This window comes from Lepidochelys kempii, chromosome 2 (genome assembly GCF_965140285.1).
Source record: "Lepidochelys kempii isolate rLepKem1 chromosome 2, rLepKem1.hap1, whole genome shotgun sequence".
NCBI lineage: Eukaryota > Metazoa > Chordata > Testudines > Cheloniidae > Lepidochelys > Lepidochelys kempii.
The window spans coordinates 222300047-222307039 of record NC_136381.1 but is presented as its reverse complement, the minus strand read 5'-3'; the positions used below and the strand labels follow the sequence as shown (position 1 = coordinate 222307039).

The window sequence follows — 6993 nt, the reverse complement described above, 5'->3', positions numbered from 1 at the left end:
CTCGTGCCTTTGTACTGTGGGGCGAACGTTGAATGTTCTTTTGAGTTGCCTGTAATATTTGGTGTTACTGACTGGATGTGGCCCTTCCCTGTGACACAGACAGGATGTGGCCTAACTCGCCTACTTTGAAATGGAGCCCATCCCTGGTGTCCCTCACAGACATGGGTTGCCACAGATGGATTCGCGGCCTTTCCACCCAAGTTGCAGACGAGGTGTTTCTGTCCCGGCCTGGATGTGGCCCAAGTTCTCTGCCACAGACTGGATGTGACCTGTGCCACATCCAGGGTCAGGGGGCGAGTGACCCTGATGCTCCTGTGTCACAGCCAAATAACTGAACGCGACACCCGCTAGGCCCCCTGGGTCCCCGCGCCAGGGCCTGGCAGGGCCCTACCCCCTCAGTGAGTGCCTCGCGGGGGGTGGGGCTGCCGCTCCCTGTCGCTCTCGCGGAAGATGCGCGGGGCCGGGCTGCAGAGAGGCGGGGAGATGTCAGCGCCAGGGGCGAGGAGGAGGAGGAGGAGGAGGGAAGCGGCTGTGCCCGGGAGGAGCCTGGCCGGCGTGAGGCAGCACATTCTCCCAGCCGCAGCCGCAGCCGCCGCGGCCGCGCTCCTGCTGCAGTAAGGGGCACCACCACACATCGCAGCCGCAGCCATTGGGGATTCCGCCCGCCTGGGAGCGCCGGGCTCTGTCCACCTCCTTCCTCCCCGGGGCCGGGGGAGGGCTGCGCACAGCCGGAAGCCCATTCGACCGCTGGCGGGGAGCACAGCAAGGTAAAGCCTGGGTGCGCGCCCGTGTCCCTTGGGGGAACCACTGGCGGCATCACCGGCCCCAAACGCTTGCGCTGGTGCTGCGCTGTGGTCGGGGGGAAGCTGTGCGGCGGGGCTTAAAAGCATCCGGGCTGCGGCCGCCCAGGGGATGAGAAATGCTGAGTCTCTCCCTTTGGTCATCTTTTCTACGAGTAAAATAAAAAGCATCTAGCCTGCACGCAGAGGGGCGGGGGGAGGGGAGGAAAGGCACTGAAAATGCCGCCCCCCCACCCCCACACCTGGGAAACAGCTAGGGACCACTCTGCAAAGTGGTCTGGCGATTGTAGCGCTGCCCTAAATCTGAGGGTGGTCTCCCCATCTGGACAAAGACCCGGAGAGCGTGTGCAGCGGGGGAGTTACTGGGCTCCCCCACATTTACAACGGGACTGGTCCTGGGCTGTAGAGGGACCAGTCCTGCTAGCAAGGGGATGGACTAGCTGGCCTCACAGAGCTTTTCCAGCTTTGCTTTCCCAGATCTCTCTCTCTCTCTCTGCCTGGGGTGGGAATTATTAACCCCGACACATGCCTGCCTCCCTGTTCTTGTCCCAGTTTACAGCAATGCCCATTCATAGCAGTGCATCGTCAGAGCAGGTGCCTCCTACTGCGCTGGGTGGGGTGCAGAGGATATGGTGCTTGGAATAACTTGGTTTGTGCCTCAGCACTGAAGAGGTTAAATCAAAACCGGTTCCTATGTTTAATTTCCTGTTTAATAAAAGGAACAACAGGCTTACTTAAATCCACCAAAGCAAACAGAATTAACATTCAGCCTTCTGCTATCGCTAGTTTCACAACAGGGTGTGACAGAGTGCTAGGTAGGAAACCCTGACTCAACACTCTGTTCACAGGAGCTCCAGTCAGGCATAGCAGCTTGGAGCTGAGGAGGCAGACCTGTGCCTAATGTATGTCTAGGGTAGAGCAGAAAGGGTAATTAAGCCATTAGCCAGAGCCCGCAAATAGGCAGAGGAAGGCAGTGAAAAGGGGAAAGCAGGCAATCAGATAGATTGCTCTCCCTCTGCTTGTGAAGGCGCTCGGTATGCTGTGAAGATGGTGGGACTCAATTATAAATAAACTACACAGGGTGTTGAACCAGCATAAGGGTCTCTGCATGGTTTTGTAGATGGAGACAGAAGCAGGACCAAGGAGGCCCTGTGATACCGGGTTAGTGAAGGATGGAATGAAAGGCCATTTTCCTATGATTAGTGAGTTTAAATCAATTTCTCAATGTCATGTTTTTTATAGTTATGTCTGTCTGTTCCTGGGAATTCCCAAAGATCAGCAGGCAGCATGAGCCCCCTCCCCACCATATATATTATTGTTTGGAATAGCATAGGTATAACAATAGCATAGATGTCCATAGAATCATAGAATCATAGAATATCAGGGTTGGAAGGGACCCCTGAAGGTTATCTAGTCCAACCCCCTGCTCGAAGCAGGACCAATTCCCAGTTAAATCATCCCAGCCAGGGCTTTGTCAAGCCTGACCTTAAAAACCTCTAAGGAAGGAGATTCTACCACCTTCCTAGGTAACGCATTCCAGTGTTTCACCACCCTCTTAGTGAAAAAGTTTTTCCTAATATCCAATCTAAACCTCCCCCACTGCAACTTGAAGGATGAAGAACTGGGGTTTTTACCCATGAAAGCTTATGCTCAAATAAATCTGTTAGTCTTTAAGGTGCCACCGGACTCCTTATAGGTATAACAAATATGCCATGCATTACTCTGTCCAGAAGCCTCTCAAATGTGTCTGATGCATTACACAAGTCAAAAGCCATACTTTTAAATTGTCACAAGCCTTGTCCTGGTGTGAAAGCAATCTTTTCCCTGTGCCTTGGATCCACTTCCACTTACCAGTATCACTTTTTAGATCCAGTGTGGAAAACCGCACTGAAGTAACATATGATTGCTCATGTGAGTGTTAATACAGAGGAATACTACCTTAAATACTTATATCCTGTAGAATCTAAACAGACTAAAACTTTGTAACCTAATGAATAGTAGGGATGAAGTGGAAAGGCCTGACATGTTCTAGGCTTTGCACCTGGTAATTTATCTTGACATACTTTTTCTGGTATAGGTGTATTAGTGTGCTCTATTGACAAAGCCGTCCTAGTGTGGATACAGCTTATATTAGCAAAAAATGGGCTTTTGCCAGTATAGCTTTTTTCAGACCCCTCTTCTTCCCCCACTCCCACCCCTAAGCAAAATAAGCTATACTGGCATAAGCACAGCTTTGTTTGTATAATCTGCATATACCCTAGGGGCTTTTGCTGGCACAGTTGTGTTGGTGAGGGACCACAGCTCTTCAACCCCTGAGTGACAGAGCTATACAGCAGAAGTTTGTAGTGTAGACATGGCCTTGCTTTAAAAACAAACAAACAAATAAATAAAAATCAAAAATCTGAGATTCTGAAAAACAAGATGGCAGCTAATACACCATTCTGGCTCAATCTAAGTCCTACTGCTGCTTGATAGTTCCCTATTTATACATCTAAGGATTGTGTTAGCTCTTTTTACCACACAACATTTCACTGGGGACTCATGTTCATTTGGCTATCTACCATTCCTAAGTTCTTTTTGGTCATTGCTTTCCAGGGTACAGTCTCCGCATCCTGTAAGAGTGACATACAGTCTTTATTTCTAGATGTATGACTTTGCATTTGGCTTTATTAAAAACATATGTTGTGCGATTGGGCCCAGCTTACCAAGCAATCTAGATCACTCTCTGTAAGTGACCTGTTTTCATTTACCATTCCACCAACCTCTGTGCCATCTGCTAAGTTTATCAGCAATGATTTTATATTTTCTTCCCAACAATTGAAAAAACAATGAATAGCAGTGGGTTGAGAACTGATCCCTGTGGAACTCCTCGACAAACACATCCATTTGTTGATGATTTCCCCATTAACAATTACATACTCAGATCTATAAGCCAGTTTTCACAACAGTAAGTGCATGGGAGGCTTTTTGCCCCAATAATATACACAGAACATGCTAAAAAAGGCTTGGTTACAGTAAACATTACAGTAAGAGAGGGCCCAGTGCAGGAGTGACAAAGTTTCTGGAAATCATTTTCTGGGATGATAATGCATCATGGAACAATGTTTAAATTACTGCAATGACTAAGGGCATAGGGCCAAGTCCTGCCCTTACTGAAGGCAAAGAAAGTTTCTTACTGACTTCAGTGAGGGGGCAGTCAGGGTCATGGAGTGGTGCAGGTAACCAACTATGCACACTATTTGAAAGCGTAGGCCCGATCCAAATCCTATTAAAGTCAGTGGAAATCTTTCCACTGACTTACACCAGGCCTGATCCAAAGCCCATTAACAGCTGTGCTCTGCCCAACATGCATATAATTGCATTATCGGATGAATAAATCAATGTTCAGATGACTCTTGAGTCCCAGGAATTAATCACAGAGCAAATGTACCTTTTTACCCTATTTTACACTGGTCCAGTGCCTGCATATTGGTTCCATGGGCCTGGAGAGAATAGGCTGCATCCTGCTGAGATATAATCCCTCCCTGAAGTCCTGGTGCTGCTCCATGTCACTTCTTCTTCTCTCGGCACTGTCTAAATGCCCCCATTTGGCTAGTAGAATAGTTAATGTTTAACTTAGTAAAGTGAGTGGTTTAATTCAGCATCACTCACTAGTAAACAATTATACGGCGACAGTTTTAGGAACACTGCTTTGTGTTTCCCAATCGTCCTTCCACGTCTCTTCCCTCTCTCCATGTTTCTTTGGGTATCTCTCACATTTACCAGTTCAGTTGTTAATTGGGGGCAGACACAACCAAAACTATTCCTCTTGTAACATCTAATGAATACAGCAGGGTTATGTTAAAAATGTGGAATGACATATTCTTAAGTGTATTGCTCTGTGCTATAGTGATACATAGGACTATGTCTCTCTGTCTTCTGTCTCTTTATTCGTAACAGTAATGTACTGGAAAGATTTTCCACTGCACTTCTCACAACATTAACAAAACAAAGTTAGTGGTTTATCTAAACGCATGGGCCTGGTTTTACAATATGTATTACATGCACAAGAGTCATAGAAGTGTAGGACTGGAAGGGACCTCAGTAAGTCATCTAGTCCAGTCCCCTGCACTCAAGGCAGGACTACATAATAACTAGACCATTCCTGACAGGTGTTTGTCTAACCTGTTCTTAAAAACCTCAAATGATGGAGATTCCACAGCCTCCCTAGGCAATTTGTTCCAGTGATTAATCACCCTGACAGTTAGGATGTTTTTTCCTAATGGTCAACCTAAACCTCCCTTGCTGCAATTTAAGCCCATTGCTTCTTGTCCTATCCCTCAGAGGTTAATGAGAACATTTTTTCACCCTCCTCCTTGTAAAACCTTTTACGTGCTTGAAAACTCTTGTGTCCCTCCTCAGTCTTCTCCAGACTAAACAAACCCATTTTTTCAATATTTTCTCATAAGTCATGTTTTCTAGACCTTTAATCATTTTTGTTGTTCTTCTCTGGACTTCCTCCAATTTGTCCATATCTTTTCTGAAATATGGCACCCAGAACTGGACACAATACTCCTGCTGAGGCCATATCAGTGCAGAGTACAGTGGAAGAATTATTTCTTGTGTCTTGCTTGCAACACTTCTGCTAATACATCCCAGAGCAATGATTGCTTTTTTTTGCAACAGTGTTACACTGTTTACTCTTATTTAGCTTGTGATCCATTATACTATAACCCCCAGGTCCCTTTCTGCAGTACTCTTTGATAGGCAGTCATTTCCCATGTTGTATGTGTGCAACTGATTGTTCCTCCCTAAATGGAGTACTTTGCATTTGTCCATATTGGATTTCATCCTATTTACTTCAGATCATTTCTCCAGTTTGTCCAGAGCATTTTGAATTTTAATCCTCTTCTCGAAAGCACTTACAAACCCTCCTAGTTTGGTATCGTACGCAAACTTTATAAGTGTACAATCTATGCCATTTATCTAAATCATTTATGAAGATATTGAACAGAACTGGACCCAGGACCCCACTCAATATGCCCTTCCAGCTTGACTGTAAACCACTGATAACTACTCTCTGTTTTCCAGGCAGTTATGCACCCACCTTATGGTAACTCCATCTAGGCCAGTGGTGGGCAACCTGTGGCCTGCAGGCCACATGTTCCCATCAGGGTAATCTGGTGGTGGGCTGCGAGACAGGTTGTTTACATTGACCATCCACAGGCATGGCTTCCCGCAGCTCCCAGTGGCAGCGGTTCACTGTACCCGGCCAATGGGAGCTGTGGGAAGCAGCAGCCAGCATGTCCCTGCAGCCCATGCCACCTCCTGCAGCTCCCATTGGCTGGGAATGATGAACTGCGGCTACTGGGAGCTGCGGGCGGCTGTGCCTGCGGAGGGTCAATGTAAACAAACTGTCTAGCGGCGTGCCAGCGGATTACCCTGAGGAGCCACAGGTTGCTCACCACTGATCTAGGCTGTATTTCACTAGTTTATTTTTTGAGAAGGTCATGCGAGACAGTATCTTACTAAAGTCAAGATATACCACATCTATCCCTTCTCCCCCATCCACAAAGCTTGTTATCCTATCAAAGAAAGCTATTAGGTTTGTTTGATATGATTTGTTCTTGACAATCTATTATGATTGTTACTTATCAATTTATTATCTTCTAGATGTTTGCAAATTGATTGCGTATTTGCTCTGTTATCTTTCTGGGTACTGAAGTTAGGTTGACTGGTCTGTAATTCCCCGAGTTCTCCTTATTTCCCCTTTTATAGATTTGGCACTATATTTGCCCTCATCCAGTCCCACAGAATCTCTCCTGGCTTCCATGATTTTTTGAAGATAATTGCTAATGACTCAGGTATCTCCTCAGTCAGCTCCTTGAGTATTCTAGGATGCATTTCATCAGGCCTTGGTGACTTGAACACATCTAACTGTCTAAGTAATTCTTAACTTGTTCTTTCCCTATTTTAGCCTCAGATCCTACCTCATTTTCACTGGTATTCACTAGGTTAAACGTCCAATTGCTACTAATCTTTTTGGTGAAAACTGAAACAAAAAGGTTGTTTAGCACTTCTGCCATTTCCACATTTTCTGTCATTATCCCCCCCCCCCATTAATGGGCCTACTCTGTCCTTGGTCTTCCCCTTGCTTCTAATGCATTTGTAGAATGTTTTCTTGTTACTCTTTATGTCTTTAGCTGGTTTAATC

The 6993-nt window shown here is 46.2% G+C and overlaps 1 protein-coding gene across 10 annotated transcripts in view; it reads left to right on the top strand.

The window, feature by feature from the left end:
* The first annotated feature begins 490 nt into the window (after positions 1-490).
* The window catches only part of DYNC1I1 (dynein cytoplasmic 1 intermediate chain 1), a 272137-nt gene continuing 265634 nt past the window's right edge, over positions 491-6993 (top strand). For 4 of the 10 annotated variants that reach the window (XM_073333888.2, XM_073333884.2, XM_073333885.2 and 1 more), the window contains exon 1: positions 493-767. The gene's annotated coding sequence lies outside the window, so the exon portion shown is untranslated. Of the gene's footprint in view, positions 768-6993 lie in introns of all 10 variants that reach the window. The other 6 variants (XR_012157549.2, XM_073333889.2, XM_073333887.2 and 3 more) reach the window with 2 other exon arrangements.